The sequence below is a fragment of the Drosophila mauritiana genome, chromosome X (genome assembly GCF_004382145.1).
Source record: "Drosophila mauritiana strain mau12 chromosome X, ASM438214v1, whole genome shotgun sequence".
NCBI classification, from domain to species: Eukaryota; Metazoa; Arthropoda; class Insecta; order Diptera; family Drosophilidae; genus Drosophila; species Drosophila mauritiana.
In genome coordinates, this window is record NC_046672.1 from 22,595,038 (window position 1) to 22,619,247 (window position 24,210).

At 41.1% G+C, this 24,210-nt stretch overlaps 1 protein-coding gene across 2 annotated transcripts in view; it reads right to left on the reverse strand.

Annotated features, from left to right (window-relative positions):
- The window catches only part of LOC117147781 (chaoptin), a 197,148-nt gene that overhangs the window by 118,484 nt on the left and 54,454 nt on the right, over positions 1-24,210 (reverse strand). For both annotated transcript variants that reach the window (XM_033314819.1, XM_033314818.1), the window contains exon 3: positions 18,786-18,864. The gene's annotated coding sequence lies outside the window, so the exon portion shown is untranslated. The remainder of the gene's footprint in view (positions 1-18,785; positions 18,865-24,210) is intronic.

Here is a 24,210-nt window from a genome sequence, read left to right on the forward strand (position 1 = left end):
ACAATTACATTTTAACCGGCGATAAGGTATTTAATTATTTAAGTGTATACAATTTGCCATAGGCATTGGCAAAGCAGTTGGGTGGCAGTCAAATCAAATGGAGTTTCGTGTCTGTTGTCCATATATTCCCAAATATTTTTTTAATTTTCTACAAATTCAACTGAATTTCAATTACTATTTTTGACATTTTATAGTTTTTCATAATCTTATTAGTCTTAGTCAATTTCTATCGATATGCCAAACTCTTTGCCACTCTCAATCTAAAGCCCGAAAAACAGCCCAAAACTTCCACGCCCACATTTTTGGAAAAATGTTTTAATATATATTTTAAAAATTTTATTAGTCTTGTAAATTTCTATTGATTTGCCAAAAACCTATTTTCCACGCCCACTCTAACCCCTTAAGCCGTCGAAAACTGACACGCCTAAACTTTTAATTTGTATCTGTATACTAAAAACACAGTGTCCACGCCCTTTCACCTTCAAAACGCCCATAACGGTCACGCACACATTTTTAAACAATTTTCGAATTTTTTATAATTTTTTCACCATTACCTATCGATATCACAGGAAAATGATTAAATTTCGGGTTCGCAATTATTATTTTTATTATTATTATTATTTGATGAAAAACAAATAAAAACGATAAAAATAATAAAAAACTATATCGATCAAATATTATATTATTTATCGCGACTCCGTGCGATGCGCTTTTTTGTCTTTGACTAAAGTTAACAGTTCTCTCTGTCTCTCAGTTCTCTCAACATATGATACGTTTACATTATGTTATTATTTCGTTCGTTTTCAATACGCTTAAAAATAGTATTATTGTACTTATTTTCAACAGCTCTTCACAATGTTACCATTTTTTTTAATTTAAAAATTTACATAACATTCATTAGCTTCATTAACTTCACATGTTTCTGTTTTGACAAATTCTTTTTAAACATATCGGCTATCTAAACTTGCAAAGTTGGTACATATTTTAATTCAACATGGCATTTTTGGATAACTTCCCCAATGAAATGATATCAATATGCTTTGACCAAAGACATTAGTACAACAATAGAATAAACTAGAATACGCATCTTGTTATTCTAGTGTCATTGCTTTGACCGTACATGGTACACAGTACACTGGATTTCTGGCCAAATTCTGAGCGCTTAGACTGTCTCCATAGATGACTGTTGAGTTAAAAGTTAAATAGTGGACACATTCCAACTTATCGTCAGCAGCTGAGTGCCAAGAAGAACAGCAGAAAGAAGCGCATCCTGATGCTAAATGTCTGCCATTGGGCTCGAAAACCATAATAGTCAGGGTCTTTCTCTTTGTATATCATTGTCAAAAATTACTTATTTAATGCTCGTTATTGTAATTGGCACGTTGATTTTGCCATAATATTATTTCAACAAATTCACAGTTATTTTGTGCATTCGAACTTACATTTTTCGGGAATGGATTTTGGTTTGAAGTTGGCAGTTACATGTTTGATTTCATTCATTCATGTACATATAAGAGCTGTACACTATTCGCAAGCAAAAAGAAAAAAGGTTTCTAAAAAAGTTATATCGAAGTAAGAAGTTTTAAAATTTGACATTTGCCAACCAAATAAATTGTATTCATCTGAAGAAAAAGTTAGGGAAATACATTTTTACTTAATCTTACCTCATCTAATTTTATATTAAGCTAAATTATCACTTGTGTATTCTGTAATAATTCAATATTATTTTATTTGGTATTGAGCTAATCTTTTTGTATTTCCTAGGGGTCATCACTGACAGCATATGGGCGTTGCAGGCGGGCGTTCGAATGGCCAAGTTGGCCATTGGAAGCGTTAAAGTTCCGTCAACGTTTCGCAGAGCCAATCTGCATCAGACTACAAACAGGCATTGAGTCAGGCACACCGACATCAAGGGGTTAAGTGGGGTCTCGGGTAGGTACGAGGGTGTCCATGCAGGGGGTTAGGGGGGCTGGCGGATGAGGACGGTGGGCGGGGCAGTGGCGAAACTTATGCACATACACTACCATGTGCAACTATATGGTAAACAGAAGGCGAATGAATGAAACCCGAGACGCAAGCCTTCAAGGAAGCACAACTTATTTAACATTTGGTCCACTGACTAAACGCTTAATTAAACTAAATTAATGTCAGGGCTGTGAACCACTCCGGAGATGAACCACTACGGAGATGAACCACTCCGAACCAAAACGGCTCAGATCCTTTAGAAATCAAGTTCAATCAAGTTCAATCAAGCAATCAAGTTCGGTTTAAAAAAAAACAGAATCTATTAATCACACAATAAAGTTTCTCTCCCAAATTTTTACAATCAGTTTATTACATTCCGAATAAATATTAAATTGATGTCCTCTAAATATCTTCAGCCATCCTCCCACAAAAACTCCACGCAAACCTACTTTAAAATTCTAATTAAATATTGGCAGAATTTCTGGTAGATAACTAGTCGTTTGGTACAACAATATAAAAATGTTTGTGCCTATTTTAATTTAAATTGAATGGCATTAGCACGAATGTCCTGTCATTAGCAGGCACACTTGATCCTCCTTTGTGGTTTTCGATGCAGGAGAGCGAATATTAGTAGTTAGGACATTTCATTGCTAGGCAATTGTGGTTCGATTGCTTAAATCAAGGCTGGCTTAACATTTCGCGTTGAAATTCGGAAAGATCTGCCATTTTAATTTTAACTGCAGGATTCCAACTTTGACATAGCTTATATTTCCTCGTTCCCTAGAGTTTAAAAACAAATATTAGAAATACCTTCCTTACTAATCGTAAATTGTTTTATTATACATTGCCCTATATTAAATTAAATTTTAGTTTTTATTGAGTGTTGCTCATTCGATAATCAGTACATCCGCAAGATCACATGTGTACAATGAACACTATTAAAAAATAGATTTAAAATTTCTATACTCCCTGAATTCTTAGTTATTTGAAAACAACATATACCAGTTACTTTACTTTAATTTCTTCCATCCAGTACCTGGTCTTTGAATATTTTAGATTCACTGCGCTGGAATTGTATGTATTGCAATTGTGCATGTATGAAAACATTTTTCCACCTTCAAAATCAAGTTAAATGTTGAGTGTGCGCTTTACCATCGTTTCACGTTGGTAATAATAATAGGACAGAAAAAATACACCGTGCGTATTCTGCGGAATTTATTTGGGATTGAAGAACTTTATTGAAAAAGGAAACGAAAATCAGAGTACATATTCTCTTACACCATATTCGTCAGACTGAGGTCGCTATATTGCCTCAGTATGGTTGTGCTTTGCACTTGGTGTACAGTTGTACAGATTTCTTGTTTTTAACACCCTTCCTCAATGCATTCATGTTTACGAATATTAAAACAAATTTAACATTCGTGTAACATCTTCATGCTTCTTCTTTGCGACGTTCTTGGTCAAGATATCTGCCAATCTGCCATCCTTTACAACGCGTCTGACAAAATGATATCGTATATCAATATGCCTTGTTCTGGAATGGTAGACTGGATTCTTGTTTAATGCCAGTGATTATCGGAGCATCGTTGGTTCCGCAGCCTATTTCCAAAATCAGCCTTCGCATTACCATAGCCTCCTCCGCTTCAGTACTGCTAAGAGCCACGCTTCGTTGTTTTTCCGAATGCCAAGAAATCGGACCACCAGCCAGAAAATAGATGCACGCAGAGTAAGACTTCCGGTCAATCCTATCAGCTGCCCAGTCTGCATCCACAAATCCAAAGAAAGGTTGACCGCACTGTTTATAGTGTAGCTTCATGTCAACGGGTGCTGAAAAGTATCTGAACATATGCTTTATGGCTGCCATATGTTCTGATACTGAGTGAAGGATGTCTGGTCTTGTCGTAATAGTTAGCCACAAAAGCTCTCCAATAACGGATTGGTAAACATCTGGTTCAACATTCTTGCACTGATCGCTTGTACAGTCAATCTGGTATCCTACATCTAGAGGTGTCTTCGCCATCGTGCAATTCTCGCTGCCATGGGCGCCCAATAAATCCTTTATGTATTGCGAATGGCCCAACGAAATCGCTCCGAGATCGCCTTCTCGCTCTATTTCCATTCCCAAAAAATGGTTAAGTGGACCCTTGTCAATGCACTCGAAAACATTTGAGATTCCGTTCTTAACCTTGGCCAAATCTTGAGTCTGACAGGCTATGAGAATATCGTCAACATATTCAAGGATTGGTGACAACACAATTTAGCTTCTCGTTCCAGGCTCTTCCTGACTGCTTCAAGCCGTATATACTCTTTTTAGCAACAATACCTTATCTGGATTTTTTGCAATTAGGTATCTTCGCTTTGGTCGCGCCTTGAAGCGGTCTATGCGGCCGTTCTTATCGCGCTTTACATTGAAAACGCACTTGCATTCAATTGCTTGCTGATCCTTGGGCAAGTCCGAGATCCATCCGCCAGATCTGATTGGCAACTAGTGAATTGTACTCTCTTTCCATAGCTTGAAGCCACTCAGGCGCATGTGTACTGCTCAAAGCATCTTTGCAATTGACTGGTATTGGATCGTCTTCCGAAACCAAAGCGCTCAGGATATGAAATTGCTTCTTTGATGGACCCGGTTTTCCTGTCCGGATCATTTTGGGTCGACCAGGTCCTAGGCGCTCAACCCCATTCATCTCCCATACATCCGGTACTTCCATATTTTTGTCCTCAGCACTCTCGTAGTGATCGGGGCTTGCACTACTACTACTGTCGTCAATTGATTTATCTTAAACATTTGCTGCAATATTAAGTTCGTCCTGCTGGCCGGGTTCGTCTAGATCAATTTGTACAGAACCGCTTTTTAATGGAGCACCATGGCTTTCGTCAAACAGGACATCTCGTTTCTCCACCACTTGTCGAGCCGCTGCATCAAACGGTATCCTTTGGCTGATACCGAGTAGCCAACCATAGAGTTGGTTGGTACTCTTAACCTTTGGGTTGAAACTTGCTGTCCTTCCTAGGACCCTTGTCAAGAGCAACTGCAGGAGATCCGAAAGCTTTAAGATGGCTTACACACGGCTTCTAACCCGTACACGCTTCCACTGGCGTCATGGTTTCAACTGCGGTGGTTGGCCTTCACGATGCATTCTCCGTCTTGCATCGCTGGGACATTGTGTGTATCGAAAACCACTTTGCATCTGTTCTGCGCAGCAATGCTCACTGACATGAAATTTCCTGTCATCTTCGGTACAAACAGCATATCTTTGAGCGTGAGCGTGCACGAAATGCCTGTTTGAGTCTTGACGTCCCCTTTTCCTTCAGCTTGAAGGAAACCAGCATCGGCCAGTCCAATCTGTTTTGTACCAAAGTGTGCTTCACCAAATTTATGAAAAGTTCTTTTTCACAACACATATGGCTTGTTGCGCCACTGTCTAAGCACCACACTGATCTCTTTAAGTTGGTGACCTCAGACCTCTACTTTGGCGGATTACTGAGTGTTTTATCATCTTTTTGCCATCTCGTCGTTACTAGCACTTGAGCACTGTGCTTTTATGAGGGCTGTTTCTTCTGTTTCGCGAATGAGCTTGGCATCTGTGATGCGACGAATGCTTTTGTGCTATTGCTTCGCTCTTCTGTAACCGCCTTTCTCTCTCCCTCCTCTTTTTACTTTATGGTGAGGACATCGAAAGAAGGCAACTGATCTCTAGTTTCTATAGCCCCCACGAAATGCTCGAACTGTTTTGGAAGGCTTGACAGCTACACTATGGATCGAAGCTCTTCGTTGAGCTGTATTCCAACTCCAGACAGGCCAACCAGTATTTCCACAAATTTACTTATGTACGCAGGTCGACACGCTTTGACCTTGCTCCATTCGCTTGCTGAGCAGTTTCTTGTACGACTGTACCTTTCGTACAAGTCCGCTTGGTTGCTGAACCTTCTTCAACTTTACCCAAGCCTGCAGTGCTGTGGTACAATGCTTTATTTAAGCCAACTGAGATGTCTTTCTTTAGTTGTCGCCAATGCCTAGTTATCCAAGGCCACCCAATTCTTATGTTCGGGTACATTTGACTCCGAGAGCTCTCCAGAGGTATCGCTCCACAGCCCGGAATGCACCAACACAGATCGCATCTGTATGTTCCAAGTGTCACAGTTCGTCTCCTCTAATTTGTCTATTTGACACACACCGCACTTTAATTTCGCCAATTTCTGGGCTCATAACCTATTAGGGAATTGGTTTGAGTAAGAATACTCGCAGTGGTAAACGGTATTAGATCTTTCGATACTTCTACATTGCAGCCCTAATTAAAATGCAACCCTAGACAAGAGCAAGCTATCGATAGAAAGGGAGCGAGTGTAGAGTAAAGCAGAGTCAAGTGAAGTTGTTGCCAAGAGCGGTTGTTCCCAAATCTAAATAATAAATTTCCTCATAGGTCTAAATAATTAAATTAGAAGTATTGAAGAACATTAATGATTTGTTACACTTATAAGCTCTACTACTTGTTTAATAAAAACTTTATAATCAAAGAAGTACACCTATTGATAAAAAATACACCGTGTGTACGCTGCGGAGTTAATTTGCGAGTGAAGAACTTTAATGAAGGAATATACAAAAATCAGAATACTTGTTCTTTTACACCATATTCGTCAGACTGAGATCGCTTATTGCCTCAGTATGGTTGTACTCTTTACACAAGCGTGCATTGGTGTACAGTTGTACAGATTTCTTATTTTCAACAAAAATCAGTTTTAGACTCACTGTCAATTGAGCGACAGCCCATATCAGTTGGCAATTCAAGACGCCAACCGCGCACACAAGCGTTCTCCCTTATGGATTTTTACATATGGGTACGTGGACATGTGTATGTTCGGATATATATTCCCTTAGATGAGGCATGGAGTGTAGAGTGTGGAGCGCGGTGGCTGCCATGTCATTGAATCCCATTTAAAGAGTTTATTTTCCATTCGTAACGCGTTCGGAATGAGCAAAAAGCGTTGGCAAATGCGTTTTGTTTTGGTTTTTCATTTGGCTTTTACCACAACACTCAAACAAACAGCCATTTGGATATGTGCACGAGTGGCAGACTGACTGGAATTCTGAATCCAGAGTCCCAAATCCCAAATCCTTGTCAGCTGAATTACGCGCTTTAAAAACAATTTTGTCGATTCCTCGCGTGAGGTTGTGTGTTTTAGGTTTTTTAATGTTTTATTGCCCATATAAAATTCGCAATCGAACGGAAATCCCTAAACAGGGGCAAAACTACATGTCCCTCGGAACGCGACCAAACCACATACGAGCTTTGCACTGAGGCAAAATAACACTGGGAAGGGCAGAGTTTGGTTACTTAATATCCTTTTATCTAATTAAAGCAAAGATATCCCATCTTCGACAATGTCGCAGTTGGGAAAATAATAACTAGGGTATCTATAGTGCTCTTTTTATACCCGTTACTCGTAGAGTAAAAAGTATCATTTTATTCCCCAATTTCTATCGATATTCCAGAAAAATTATTAATTTCGCGTTCGCAGTCGGGGAACTCGACTATAGCATACTCTCTCTTTTATTATATATTTTCACAATTCACGCAATTTCTTATAGCACTTCACCTGCATTTATTGCGGGTGACCCTTTTTTTCTCTAATTCTATTTATTATGGTTTCAAAAGGAATCGTTCAGTAATTCCTCTGACCCTAGTCAAGAAAATATATCACTCATGCGGAAACGATTCATTTTTCCTGATACAAGGAAGGAAAAACAGGTAAGAACTATAGTGATATTTTGCTCCGTGTACTCTGGTCGGGAGCCAGGGACAGACAGACAGATGCACGTGCTTCTGTCACTCGCTTGTTGCCTACGATGTTGTCTGGCCATGTTTATGAATACATTTGGCCAAAAGAATTGTCGGTGACCGAGAGGGGGAGGGAGGCCCTGGGCCCGACGGACGGGTGAATGGAAATGGATAGGTGGAGGGTGGTGTCTGCGTCTGGTTACCTTGAGGGGCTTGTGCCTTTTTGTGGCCTCCGGCGTTTACAGAAATCAGCACGCAAAGTTATATTTTATTGATTCTAAGCCGACTGTAATAGATGCTTGTATGGAGTACCCGCCGAGCACTCACACGGCGCCCCATTTGAGCCCCTATTATATGTGTATATATGTATGTATGTATGTAGTATCTGTGCGATTCGTTGGGCAAAATACCATCATGCTGATGTTAAAGTGCGCACGTGACGCTCCAGAATCGGGCAGAGGGTTTTCGAGGGCCGAAAGGATCCGCAGACCAAGTGGTGCAATCAGTTCTCCCAGCCCTCTGCCTTTTAAATTTTTTTTCCCGGGTATATAGGGTCCATTTTTCGTTCAAACTCAACGGCTTCTCTTGTTTGTACGTTTTTTCCGACAGGAAACTTCGTTTGAATAGCGTTAGCTGCTTTAAATTTGGGCGATATTATGAAAGATTTTACAGTAAATCAATGATACTAGTTGGGATAGTTTTTGTTCCATATAGGCTTTATAAAGCAAACCATTTCAGCTTTCTTTTTAAAACTGCATCTTAGCTTAAAAACCGCATATTTTACGTAAAAATTTGTCACTTAATATTATTTGAACTGCATCCTTTGTGCACAGTGCTTATGAAAATGTTTGCGCCCAGGTCGGCGTGCCGGGCATTTCTCCGATTTTCCAGGAAAAGCGGCTGGGAACATAAGCCCGGCCATATGCCCGGCACTGACGATTGACAGTTTAATAGTTTTCCCAGTCAATTTAATGCTATTTCATGATGCAGCCGCCATCTGCACAAATTGTGGATACTGGCCGAGAATTTTGTAGGGCCGCTTTTCTGCCACTCTCCCACGAGTTTTCTCGCGCACCTGGCCAGGCTTCCTTTTTGCACCGCCAAGTGGCAAGGCTCATTTGGCTCTTCCCAATTTGATTGCATGTGCAATTTGGCAAGTTCTTTTTTGGATGGTAGTCCTGGCCAATGCCAAGGTGTGATTGTGCGCCCGTAAAATATGCATATTTTATGCCGAAAATATAATTTTAGCAGCATTAGCGGCTGCCGCTAGTCCGCTGGGAACGCTGCGTATGCGCGATATTCGATTAAAGTCCCCAATTCGGGGCTATGCCAGGAAGACAAAAAGTAAAGCCGGCATAGAAGCAATTTTTTGTTGGGACAATTTAGCCGAGGATTAAAGTCAACGAGCCATATCGGCTAAACTAATGCCTGCAACATATTGTGTTGTATTAGCGAATGGCTTTTTGGAGAATTCGTGGCTTGTAAAAATGCAACAGTACCCGCAAAATAATTTAAACAAAATATATATATCGATTTGGTATTTAAAAACTTTCCTAATATGGACTATCCATTGCTGCTCTGTTGGCTAAAATAAAACCAGAAATGTGTACAATCTCAATTTAATTTGAATTGTATTATAGTCAAGCCACAGGTAAAATGAGGTTATTCTTCAAAGTCTTATTTATTTACGGAAGTAATGGACATTGTTAACCCAAAAGAAAATCCCCACATCTTGGCTTTAAGCACTCCATACAGTAAACTTTCCCCCAAAACATTGGTAGCAAATGCAAGAATCCGTATAAAAAACGCTAATTCGACGAAGTATACAAAAAACTTCACGTATGTCTAAAAATATATCATATAGGATGTGTAACTTGGATTTGACCATGGTATGGTTTACATATATTTAAAAGCGGAAAGCAAGTTCGTTCACCAATTCATGTACCACTTTCTCTCGGTGTAATCAGACTCGGTTTCTGTTCGTTTCGTGCTTAGTGTTTAACATAAATTGAAACAGTGGCCGGGTAATGCTAGCCGTTTTCCCTGGCCGCTTTCCCACAGTCCCATCGATAACTGGATTTGCTGCAAACAAATCGGTATGCTTACCCGTCTCCATCCACTTCCACCCATTTACCCCCTCTCTCGACGCTTTCCGATCTCTCGGCTCCATTCCATCTAACTTATGACTCTGGCGCGTGTGTTTTTCGGCAACTTCATTATCGATTGCTGATCCATGGGATTAGATGGACGCAGGAAGACAATGGTCTGTCTCTCCGTCTTTCCAGGCTTTCGCCCCTGCCGACCGCCCCTGAAACATTCACATCCGTTGCGGCGCACAAATTTGTCCACAAATTAACACAAAGCGTGCGGACGGGCCCCCCCGTTCCCTTTCCCAGCGCCCATTTGCCATATCCCACGGCCCATCGCCCATCGCCCATCGCCCATCGTCCATCGTCCGTGGGGCGAATGAACAGTTCCATGGAGCACCGAAATTGTACCAGTTAGCATTTAGCCCCATCCCGGGAACACCAACCCACCGCACATGAGAGTTACCAGTTTGGTAGGCACTCGCACATTTGCTGGTAACATTTATCGCCGGATTTCCACTGTCATGCCGAAATGTTGAACAGAACACACTCACAGAGGCACACACACACATACACGCGGAAGCAGGCACTGAAAAAAATCTAGGGTGTCTAAAAGGGCTAGGCACATTGTTCAGTTGCCTTTCTTTTACTTATTACAATAAAAATCAGACCTTATAGAAAAATCCCTAAGCAACAAATCAGTTTGTTATTACCAGGCGTGGGTATCAAAATTTATAGTTTAAGGTTATTTGTTTCGTCTTCAACAATCTCGCTTTTATTGTTCAATGTTTCAGTTTTAAGGTTGAGCGATTTTATCATTACTATTATTATTTATTTAATGCAATTTTAGTTTTATCCCCATTAACTAAAATACAGCTACACATTTTTTCAAGTGCACTTAAGGGACAAATGCTGGGGCAGAGCTTGTTTTGCGGCTCGTCGTTTTGTCTCGTATGTTGAACAGAAATAAATTTGCGACTTAAGTCCTAGCGCGCATTAATTCGGCCTAATGTCGTGTAGTAGCATCCGACCGGCCTGCTTCGGACACCCTGCTACCATGCTTGCTTACCCTGTTTTCGGACTAACATTTTATTTATGGCCAAACACACACATGCGAGAAGGTCCTTTGTCGCTTCGACCGCAGTCAGTGGCATAAGCTAAACGGTGAGGTGGTGAGATGCCCAGTGTGTGATTGGTGAAGGGGGTGGTACAAATCTCTCGCACCAATACCAATGTATTGTCCAGGACCGGTCAACAAAGCCGATTTATGGATTGTCCTGCCAGCGAGCGAGTGCGTGTTTTTACGGCGCACACGTGACGTGCGTGCGCTGCGGCTATTAAATTATTTGTAAACAATTTTTGATATCTGATTTTATGCACACACACTCACCGCTACGCCTGTTCGACTGTCATAACTTTGAAGGGCTTACCGCGAAAAATACACCCATTTACAATTCCAGTTCAGATGGAAATATTACGCCAGAAACTTCAAATGCTTTTGTCCAAGATCTATTGTCCGAACACAGCCATCGCAAAGCAGTGATTTAGGAAACAAATTAGGTCCTTGGTCGACTAAAAGTAATAATTTTGCAGCTACATAGGGAGGGTTCTGTTCTGTGCGAGTTCTGTTTAAAAATTAAAATAAACAATTTCGCGCCGCCTTTCCTATTAGTCAGCATTTAGTTGACTATTATGATGGCTATTTTGAGATTATACTCTCTCTTTTCAAAGGCTTGCCATTTTCGGGAATTATAAATGTTTTTATTAGCGGCATTAGATAATTTCCGGGAAATTTTAAATGATTTCAAGGCAGTGACCAAGCAATTATTCCATGTAATCGAAGTCGGCCCTGTTTCAAAACATTTCAAATTAAGAGATTCGAGATTTGTTTTGGCCCACACTCTTCGAATGAGTTTTCAAGTTTGGGGTAATGAAAATTTTCAGCTACATTAGTCGATTGGGCCGGGAGTGCAGATTTTCGTGCTGGCTTGGCTTTCTATTCATTAGGCCGTCGCCTGACGATGTGACAACTTTGGCAATGACCGAAAACAAAGGCCAAATACAATCAGCTGTAAACAAAAGCCAAGCCTTCGGTGGCGGGGGCACTGCGATGGGACTTGCCAGCCGGGGGTAAGACAAATTACTTGCAAGTTGCAAGCTGCAATCGGAGCCGTTTCTTTGGAGTTTGCGGCAAAGTTTGCAAACTCCCCCAGCGCTGCAGCGGCGCTGTTTATCGGTTCTGTGGGCTTTGTTCAAAGTTCTGTGCAAATGTGAAATAGTATTGGACAAGCAGTCGAGCGCCACTTGGCCACCGAAAAAGTTATCCCTTGCACTTTCATTACTTTTCTCCTTGGGAAAGAAAAAAATAAAAAATAAAAAATAAATGCAGCCACTTTGGCAATGCGCGAATTAGCCAAATAATAAATAAGTGCACGACAAAAGTGGCTAAGAAATTTCGAACAACAATGAAATTACTCGGCTGCTCTTTTGAAAGACTTTTTGCCTAATGCCTGGCAACTTTTCCCCATCTCTACTTTTCGGCCACACATCGAGGACAAACTTTACTTTGTATTTGAGTGTGTGTGTTTGCCAGTTGATGATTCTCGAATTTCATTCCTTTTTTCCCCTTACATATTTCTTTTTAGGTTCTTGCTTGTCGCCCGCAAAAGTTTCCGACCCCAAAGCCCTCACCTTTGGTCCCCCCTAATGTAATCATCAAGTCGGGCTGACCAAATTTCCTGAGTCTCTAATTATTTTGGCTGACATTGCGTTCGTTTCCCTTGTCGCTGATATGAAAGTTGCCAGAATGTGAAGTGCTGCATGTGCACATTCAAGTTCACTTTTATTACCACAGATAGCCGCAAGTTTCCGCTCGCCGTTAACTGCAAATTTGGCCCAACTTTGATTATTGCTCATACGTCCTCTGGTGCGAAGAGATGTTCCTATCATCAGGTCGGCATTTAAATGCAACTTTCGCAGGGAATGCACACTCTTGTAAGTTTCCAAAACGGCTGAAGGAACACGCAGAATCGAAAAAAGGACAACCACAACATTCTTAATGAATGTTTCATGAACTTCCTCGGCTTCCAGGCACAGCGAAAAAAAGTCACACAAGTATATGTTAAAGTGAAACTGCAATTTAAGGGTTTTTAAGAGGCGACAAAATGCATTTGATATAAGTTAAAAAAAAAGTATTTCGCTAATGAATACCATCCGTAGCAGTGTGTTTAAGCTAAAGTTGTTTGTCATTAGACTGGTGGTACAGGTCCTCAAATATGGCAAGAAACCAATGCGCTTCAACAATCTCATTCATTGTTTTAAAATCAATTATTGTGCTAAGCGAAGCTCGTAACGGTTTTTCACTGTTATCCCATTTAGGTGGTCTTGTTTCTCGCAGTGCACCAGACGCCCGCCTAAGTGCAGTACTAACTTCATTTGCGCGGGGCAACGCGTCGTATGCGTAATACCGGCTCTGAGGACGCGCAGTCCCGCGTCTAAACAAACAGCAGGGAAATGCTCTGGAATGGAGGATTGGGATTGGGCCCTTCCCGTGCTCGGGCTCGGGCTTGGGCTGGGAGGGTTATGAATGCGACTTTGACTGCGATGCGTTTAGTTGAGCGGATGTCGAGTGCTTCGGCAATTTGTAGCAAACTCTTGATGCAGCTGCAGTCCCTTTGTTTGGCAGGATCGAGCGGAGCTCAGTCTGCGCTGAAGGGATATGCGGTAAATGAATGAATTAGGAAGCCAAATCCCGGATAAGCTTAAGTGTGTGGCGTGCTCAAGGCGAGGGTTCGGGACTCGAGTTCCCTTCGCCAAGTATCTGTTTTAGTTTGGTTTGGCTTGCCTGAGCTTATGCATTTGAGCAAAGCTCCCAGCGATTCGGAAATTATTTGAAAGAGACTCAGCACAAGGACAGGCAGCCCTTGGCTGGAAAGGACTTGCTACTATTAGTTGACATTTTCTTGCTTCTTTCTTTCTTTATCCTCATTTTACCTAGGCTATTCTAATGTAGTCATTGCTGATAGCTGGCTTACTTGTATGGTTTACTTCTTTGCTTAAGTAGTTATCTATTTTAGCTCGCACTATAAATAAAATTGAATGCATTCCCATTGAAGAGTGTAAATTCGTAAATAAATCTTGTTAATTATTTTCATTTTTACCCCAGACTTGCACAACTTCGTTTTCTTGCTTTTATAATATCCTTACAAAATTGCATTCCTTTCGTTTAGCCATTTCTCTTAATTTGTTTCACATTATGAACTTGGAATTCTGAAAGGATTCCACTCATTACTTGCATTTTATTTTGAGTACTTCATTCATGACTTCGTTTTGCACATTCTGTTAATATTCTTTGCGTTCGAGGAAAAGCTTCCGCCCGCTTTTCGCCGAAAGAAAAGTACTCAATGCTGCCATGTTTTCCAATTATTCTTGGCTCTTTCCTTTGTAGGGATATTTTAAAATGTTTTGCTTTCGGCTTCATTACATTGCAGTTTTGTTTTACCCCGCCATTGCACTTATTTGGTTTTTATTGTTTTCGTTTTTTTTTAAGTATATTCCTGTCGTTTTTGCGTGCTTGTGGAAATTAAGCTTTGAAAAATGGCTGTACCCACAGAGTCACACAATGCAACTACTGCACACATAAGTATGTGAAAAATTACTTTCATTTGTGTGTGCTTCGTTTAGCTTGCTGTTGTCGAAGGAGTAGCCTTGCAACTGGCTTAGGTCCTGCCGATCCTTACGCAACTAACCCCCCCCCCCCCACCCGATACTCCGATGCCATCCCGTTTTTGTGGCTTTCGGAGAAAGCATTTTCATTTATATTTAGTTCTTCTCACGACGCTTTCCCTTTGGCCATCATCATGGACCCCTTCCCGTCACTATTTGTACATAACAAAAATGAAATTAAGTTCACACTTTGTCATGTGGGGACATTTACGGTTTTTAATTGTTTGTGCGCTGCGTTGAGCACTTGAGTGAGTTGGTGTGCCGGGGAAATTGGAAGAGAGGGCACAAGGGCGGGCTGTGGGGAAATTGTGCATACTTTTCGGGATAAAATGTGTAATGAAAGCTCTCGTCCTGTGTACATTAATAATTTCGTTAAATATTTGCCCATGTGTGTGTGCCCTTGTAATTAGAAATTATTCTTGGCATTAAATGAGGGACCCTTTAGTGGGCTTGGGCACTTTTCCTTGAAGTTCCGCAGCTGTAACCCTAAAGTTCGTAGCTGAATTGAAAGACTTCTGCCTGCCGGGTTTGCTTTTCAATTTAGTAGGGTCTTAAGGCTCAATACTGTGTGTAATTTTCGGATGTCTGTATTTAATCCGACTGTGACTTTTTAGGCCGGTCTGTAAACTTTCCTGTTCCCCCTTTTTTTCCTCCCTTATCCTTATTATATACCCGTTACCCGTAGAGTAAAAGGGTATACTAGATTCGTTGAAAAGTATGTAACAGGCAGAAAGAAGCGTTTCCGGCTATTTAAAGTATATATATACTTGATTAAGATCAATAGCCGAGTTGATCTAGCCATGTCCGTCTGTCCGTCTGTCGGTATGAAAGTCGAGATCTTAGGTCCTATAAGAGCTAGAAGGTTGAGATTAAGCATACCGATTCTAGATACATTGGCGCAGCGCAAGTTTGTTGATCCATGTTGTAATAGTCTTTTACATTTCTATCAATTTGCTAAACTCTTTTTGCCACGTCCACTCTAACGTCTTAAAACCGCCAAACCGGTCACGCCCACACTTTTGAACACTTTTTAAATTGTTTCTCATTTTATTCCCCAATATCTATCGAGAGCCCAGAAAAATGATGAAATTTCGCGTTCGCATTCACACTAGCTGAGTAACGGGTATCTGTTAGTCGGGGAACTCGACTATAACATTCTCTCTTGTTTTTCTAATACTCTTTCTCTGTTGGCTGGCTCATCAAGTTGTAATCGCATTTAAGGAGGAAACCAATTTTGCAGGCGATTTTTCGCTTGCTCTTTTTCGTTGATGGCATCGAGGAAAATGCGGTATGTTTACGAAGTCTGGTCGCTTATCTGACGCCATTGACTTGATGGCGCAGTTCATGGTTTAGGTTACAGACACAGAAAAAATTGAATCCGAGCAACCCAACCCCCATTAAGTAAGGAAAGAAACCAGCAATAATGCAAATTCCTTCCAAAATTTGAAGGTCATTTAACCTCGCAAACAAACTTTTTCAATCAATCCTATGGCAGCTTTAAAATAGTTGTCTAGTACGGACGTCTCAATTTAATATACTTCGTGTAATTGAATGAAGACTTTTGTCAAGCTTATTATGTATAGGACATTTTCTCTGAATAAACTGACAGTCAGACAGTCACGCCTGTAGCGGTTCTACTGTAAATGCTCATCGAGAATATACATACATCGAAGGGGAAAATCGTCACCTTTAGAGGCGTCTGACTAAGATTCATTAATCTTCATCACGAAAAGAATGGTTTATAGGATTGCAATGCTTTTTCTCAGTGCACATATAGTATAGGACTGTGTCTTACCTAACTACTGGGCTGGCTGGTCCTGGATGACCCCCGTTCCGCTCCAATCTGGCAGCAATTACATTCGCCCTAGCACCCCGCTTGATGACTTGGCTTTGCTCTCAATTTGGTTGCACTTGCCAAGAGCCCCGGACCCCCAAAAACGCCTGAAGAAAAATAGAAAACAAAAAATGCCAGCCGACTGACCGACGAATGGAAAATGAAAACCAAACCAAAGCAACCCAAAGCAGACCGACAATGTTTTGATATTTGTTTTTGGCCAAGACTGTTTTGGCATTGGTGGATGCGGTCAGAGATTAGTTTGAGATTACAAAACACACAAACCATAAAAATCTGAGCGTAATAAAATTGAGAATAATTAGTAAGGACGCTGAGGAAGGAGCTCTAACAGTTTTCTTAATGTCAAATGAAACGGAAATTGATAAGGTCGCATCAATTTGTAGCCATATTGCGGATGCTCGCCACCCCCGAACGCCAGAATGTCCAAAAAGTACAAAGGATACCCGGGGAATTGGCGCTGTTAAGTGTGGCCACAGCAAAATTTAATTGCACAGTGGAATGAATTATGAATTGATGAAATTTCGCCTTTCAGCCAGAAATTGGAGACACGCCCCGATTCAATGGCCGTTAAGTGCCCCGACATGGCCTACAAAAGCTGTTGCTACACGGCTCGACATGGCTCCTTCACTCCCTGTTTCCCTGCCACGACCCTGCTCCCAACCGAATTCCCTTCAGCAAATATTTGTATTTAGAGGCTTACAATAGCTGGGAGATGGGAATCGTTCGACCTACTTTGGGGCAATCGTTGCCACTTCCCAGACTGTAGCTCGCCCCACCCACAAAAAATGCTCGAGGCCCAACTCCCCCAATCCTTAGCCCAGTGGCGCAAAGCCGATCCTTTCCGCTGTCTAACAATGCTGGGAAATGATTAATTTATTGAAATTTACGCTTATTGCCGTTCTCACGGCATTTTTATTTATGCCCCTTTATTTGGACAAGCGCTGCCGATAATTTGTCAAAAAGTCGTAAATTATGATAATACAAAAACCAAAGAATCAAACACACAAGTTGAGCTAAGCTATGAAACGGAGATAAGGTGATGGGTTCTTTTTTTTTTTAATTGTTGGATATTTTTTCATAATTGTATTAGTCCTTTTATATTACTATCGATTTGTGAAAAAACTTTTTGCCCCGCCCACTCTAGCGTCCTAAAGCCGCCCAAAACTTTCCGCCCATACTTTTGAAAAGTGTTTAGATTTTTCTTCGTTTTATTGGTTGTCTTGTCACCTCCTTTCACCTACAAAATGACCAAGCTGGTCACGCCCATTCTCATTCTCCAATATCTATCGATATCCCAGAAAAATTATAAAATTTCTCGCTCGCGTTCAACTGAGTAACAAATATCTGATGGTCAGGGAAATAGGCTATAGCATTCTCTCTTGTTTTGACCTGTTGTTCCTACCTTTGAGCCAGAGTAAATAAGTAAATAAATTTGTTAAGGTTATGGTTAAATAGTTGCTAAAGTGCAATTAAAACAAGTTTTCTGCGGCTTCCAGTTAAAATTGCACCGAAATCCTATCAAAAATGTATTAAGCCCACATAGTAAAAAATGCTATTAGATGGAATAAGCAGTATTTAAAATTCCATAAGCCTTTTAGCAGGGTGCCATAGTACGGAAACCACAAGAAAAATGTTTGTGTGCTTGACTTATCCCCAAGAAAGTGGTGAAATGCAGGGGCGTGCGAGGTGGATGAAAAAAACAGAGCTCTCAATTTGCTTGTGGTTAATTTAGGTCCAGAGCGGCGGAGGGCGAGCCGGAGAATTGGGGCTTGTGGTTCAGCCGCAGACCTTTGTGGGTCCAATGTCTTCCCTTCTCCAAGCCAACCACTTACGAGTGTGTGTGTTACAAGGACAAACACATTCCAGCATTTCGAAAGCGGCAACGATAACGCCTTCAATTATTAATTATTATCACCGCAAAGCCAAATGTAAAAGCTTCAATTAAAACTTACGAACACGCCGATAGGGAAAGGATACCTGTACGCACTCACGGTTTCGGTATTTATGCACTGAAAACAAAATCTTTTAAGCAAACTATGGATATCCTGCCACTCTATAGAAAATGACAAAAAAAAATACAACTTCGGAATAGCTAAATAAATGTTTTAAACCGAAATAAGTGTATTGAAAGGCGATTATGATCGCTGGACTTAGATGTGATAACATGTGAACATATTTGCAGTTTGAGACCATTTTTTTAATTAGCAGACGGGATTTACCAATTTATTTTAACAGTAGGCTGTTCCAATTTTTCTCTGAGCACACACAGATACACACAAGGGGGACAAATGCATTGCTCCCAGATTTTATTTCCATTTTGTTTTTTCTCCGCCCTGTTGTTAATGATTTATACAAGGATTAATTTATACTCACTAATGGATTTCACTCGGCAATGTCCTGCCAGCATTCAATATTATCAATTACTCTCCTTCACAGCCGCTGAAGAGTCCGCCTGGAAAAACAAGACGGGAAAAGAGGAAAATTAAGCAAAATTAATTATGGCCCACTGAGCAACATTGCCACACCGCATGCGAATTGCTTGGCATTTATTTTATGGCATTTCTTTCGCATTGCGCTGCGCGGCTATTTTATTGATTTCCCTCTCAGGTGGGGGGAAGTACGGTAAAAAAGTGAAAAAAAAATAACTCGAGTGCAAGATCAAATGGCGCTCGCATAAAAATCAACTAATTTGGACACTTAACCATGCAAAGGTCCTTCGAGGGACTGCGAATAGGGTAGGAAACGCTGGAAAAACAAGGAAGAGCGATGCGGAAATGGCTGCCAATAAAATAAATGAGCGCCATTAGCAGCGGAAAATGATGAACACTTGAAAGTGTTTCTTCGGCGAGCGTGGAGCAGACTCTAAGGACACGCCCACTTGCCACCGCCCCAGGAAATAAAGATAGATGGAGGAATTTGTGCGGATGGTATCTCCACGGCGGGAGGACAATGCAAAACACTGGCTGCGAATGACCCCAAATGCCAGGCAGTGAACCGAGAGATTTTGTTTGCATATGGAAATCGACTGATATCGGATATATGTTATGTATGTATCAACTTGGCGATAGCAGGATAATTTCAATTCATTTTCTAAAAACGAATGTATCGAAGTCAGAAGCTTTGTGTTAGGGAATGAGTAATTCGAAACAATATGAAATTTGGAGAATAGAAGCTCAAACTATCGCGAGGTTATCGCGCCCTATAAAAAATTTAAAAATTCACAAACCGTTGTCAAGTTAGTTCAATTCGGAAAAATCTACCATCTCTTCAAATAGGCGATGCAATAGTTTACACAGGAAAATTAAGTCGTACATCTAGGATCTCCAGCAAAGTAAACGTCGCGATTTAATCACTGTAAATTGGCATTTTCCACTATGCTTTTTTTTCTGGATGTTGGCAGTTGACTAGATCGCTCGATAGTCAGCCAGACGGCTGCTTGGTTTCGTAGGGTGGACCCTTCCGCCCAGCGGGCGTTGGGAGTGGATGGAGGGGTGGTGTAAGTGGGCGGTGGTTGGGGGTGGTGAGCGGATGTGTGGGTCACAAAGCCGAGGGAAAACAAGTCGCGTACATTTGTGCAAATAAAATTTCCTTGAATAATTTTATGAATGGCATACACACTGAGCAAGGAGCAAACGCAGAGGAAGAAGAGTGTAGTGGGTAAAATGCGGGGAACAGGAGCCAACTATTGCAAGGAAAGCCGGAAAAAGGTGGAAACGTCGAGCGATGCAATTTATTATTACATCAAAGGGTTAATTGCGCCCATGTGCGAGAGAGTGAGTGCGTTTTCTTGCGGTGCAGTTTCCACGTGCCGTCGCACTCTCCATGTCAGTGTGTGCCTGGTGTTTAAATAAACGACAACACTTGAAATAAATTACAGCAAATCAAGTTAAATAAATGGGCGAGTGTGCGAATACCGAGGAGGAAAGGGCGGTGGAGTCGTTATCACTCACACACTCTCACCACAGTTTTCCATTTTCTTTTTATGCGCACACATGGCTGTGTGTGTGTGCTGGCATGTCGTCATCTGAAAACTGGCATTGCTGCGGCGGACCTAGATTTTCTCTCGCACCGACTTTTCTAGCTTCCGCGGTATTTTTTGATTAATGTATGGCTTATGCGTGTGCGGTATCAATTATTCGGCACTTTCAATTCAGAAACTTTGAATTGTTAAATTCCCGAACGGCTTAGAAGTAGTAGAGAGCTATTTACCTTTCATTTACTAACTGATTACCCTTGAAATTAATTAGGGTTGCACGATGCCAGTTGAACATCGGGTGTCACTTTTCTCATTATCATGGTTAAAATGTGCAGAAAACTGACTGACAGCACAAAATATAGTTAACAATACACGGATCCAAAACGCTATACTTCCTACCAAGTCTCTGTGGACAGGCATTGTAGTTTCCAAGATTGAAGGATAAAAATGCTTCGGCTATCCAATGTTCGTACCCAAAATATCAATTAAAGGTGCCTCTGGAGGAAATGCATTTCCGTCGAATGCGATTGAAACTACAAGCGATATGATGTGCCACGGATCAATTAACGGGGCAATTAACAGTGCATAATCGCTTTCCACGTTAATCGTTTGCATTTACATTAAGTTCGCATCACGGTTTCCTCGACACACATTTCCAATAATTTTTTTACCAATTCAAGCGCTGTTCATTTTTTAGTTTTTCATCAAAAAATAGCTTATTGGCTTAGTCGCCAGGTGGAAACTATGCCATAATTCAGGTTCAAGTTGGACAATTATCCTCAATGATAGAATAATTGTGATAACCAGTGGTTATTAACCACTTAACCACTCCAAACGGCAATTTATATTATTTATCTTAACACTAACAAGTCATAACAAATTACAGGCTATCATTTAATTTTATATATATAGTTTCATTTTGGTTTTGAATGGCTCATTTTAGGAAGTGAAATGGTTTACTCAACACCATACATAAAACATTTATAAATAATTTAAAAACTTAAAGCGCCACACCTAAGACAAGATTTCTCTCAGTCTCGGATTTTTCATCAGCGGTCCTGAAAGGAAAGTATACTTTGATTAAGTGCGTGTTCCGACATTCCGGCTGGGAGATTGACTCATTTGCCCATTTTTGAAGGAATGTCGCCAACTAAAATGTTTTCCACTTTCCCGCTCACTCAGGGCTGCCCAGCCCACTAGGCGCCGCCCCTGCTTTTCCATTTTCCGCAGCGCCACCAAGTTTATCGCGTTGTTTGCCATTTGCGTTGTTTGCCTTTGCCGCTTTGTCAACGCAAAAAAAACGCAAAGAAAAGGCAACAAAGAAAAGTGGGGAAAGCCGGGAAAAGCTGGGCCAAAAGTAAACGAAAAGGGTTGTAAAAACGTAATGGCGAGTTAAATAAAAGAACGAACGTGCTGAGGGAGCCAGAAATATGCCAACACTCACACAGGCGAAAAATGTACAAAAATATATATTCAAAAGTGTCATAAATGTAATACAACTTTTCCTTTATGACAACTGCATATGTGTGTGTGCCTTGTCGTTTGTGTTGGCGCGTTGTTCAAGTGCCACTCTGCTGAAACTTCTCTCCGGCCAATGAAAAAAAATAGAGTTTAAATAGAATAAAACAAAAAATGAAATAAAGGGAGGGCTGAGCAACTAAAAAACAAATATCGATGTAAACTTTGTCCGCACACTGCTGTGTTTTTTTTTAATTCGTTTATATGACATTTAACAAAGAACAATAGTAAACAGAATAACAATTGGAGGACAAATCCAGAACCCCCCCGCGGTATGGCCGATAAGCATTTCTTCGCGAGGACGATCTAGATCCGCTCACTCGTGAACCCTCCTGACTCTCTCGCCTCTCCAGAGCTCGGTAGTTATCGCTGCGGCGAATCTGTTGACCTCTTGCCATTCCACATCCCCCTGCAGCATGAATGGAACTAGATTATCAGTCTGCTGCCAAGTGCAGTTACCAGCGATCTCCTTTCGCTTGCACATTTTTCGCACGAGAAGAGTCCAAAACGCTTGAGATAGCTGTGAAAGCAACCGTGCCCACTGATCAGCTGCGTTCAATGGAACGTTATTTCGCCATACTTCCGTGAGATTAGGAATCAGCAGCTGCGTCCAGCGACCCTTTAGCCCGTTGCTCCACCTGTGCTGTCATGTCTGCAGGGTGCGCTGCCTTGCTTCTGCTCGTATTGACCTCTTGGCGCAGAGGGAGGGGCTTCTACCGTGGGCTTTATTGAAGACAACTTTATTTTCCTGTGCTAATAGGTCTAGAATCGGTATTCCTGCGATCGCCAATGCCGCCTCGTTGGACATTGTTCTGTTCACCCGCGTCAGCAATTGTATGTGGCTAGTTTGTCTGTCTATATTATTGGTACCCCATATTGCGTTTCCATTTTCAATCGTAGGCAATTTGAGCCGGGATAAGCTTTTAAGTAAGGTAGCTGCATTGGATTACCTCGGAGAAAGCACTTAATGCCGGAAAATTAACTTCACAAATTTGATAATGTTGCTCGACAGTCGAACAATAACCTCAAAAACTCAAAAACCAGTTAATTTAAAGAATGCATCAGTTTTCGCTTAGACGCAAAACGAGTAATGCCGTCCACAGAAACTTTTACAGCATATAAGATACTAAGCACTAGCAGCGGATATAATACTTCGCACAGTGTTCATTATGCTTATTCGACTATCTCGAACATATTGGCTTAACACCAATAAGATAGGTTTGCAAGTATACTCGCCCAATATTTCTAGCTAATTAAGTGAAATTATCAATTAAATTGAGCTAATGGAAAATTTCCTGTGTGCTTGGCATAGAGCTCTTTAGCTCTGTACTGGAAATTTAAATATGGATTGCAGATTTAAAAGTATGAAGGGCGAGCAATCGAAATCTGTTAAATTGAATGTGGAAAAGGTCGTGAAAAGGGGCGGGCAGATAGCGCGTTGGCATGCAGATTTCCACTAGCAAAGGCGACGTCAAAATGATTGCCTACGGACAGAAAACAAAAAGGAAAACAAGCGGAAACGGGAATATGCCGCTACTACAACTTCCGTTTCCACAACACTCATACTCACACACACTCACTACCTGAGAGAAGGAGACAGACAGCGCAAAAGAACAAGGCAAGGAGTTGAACCTGCAGTGAAAATAAATTAAAAACAACGAAAAATAAAGTGGGTGGCGAGCGGAAAAAGAAATCAAAATTGAGCACAGGAAACCGCGACTGAACTCAGCCAGACATGGAAAAAACACCAGACATCTGGACACGGAAAGAAATTGTATTAAATCAACTACCATCAAACTACAATCTGTAGTGCGCTAAATGAACGTCAAGCCGATCTCATAATATTAGTTTTATGTATACCTTTAGGTTATAAAATTGTCGCAGTTTCATATTAATTTGAATTCCATTTAAGATTGGAATTGGGTGGAGTGAAAATGAATGTGTTCAAAGGAAGATAAAAGTATATTTAGCTCGCAACAGCTCAAAGAACACAATATGCACAAGAATTAGTCTCCAACAATGTTATTTTAATCTAAAACTGTCACAGCGAAAGTCCGACATTATTACTGAAATGCTAGTTAAGAGAACTCAGATTTAAGTAGAGTACAAAGGCTCTATAAAGCACGTTTATTGTGGGGACCCAAATTGGTTTTCAGTGTGGAAACCAAACCGGACCAACAGAACCGAACCGTATGCGAGGCATTTGCGCCGAAAGTTATGCTGCAGGCAGTAGGAGTTGCCCCTTAACCTACTGAAGCTGTGGAAGATTGCTTAAAGTTTTATTGGTTGTTGTTTGCAAAGCAA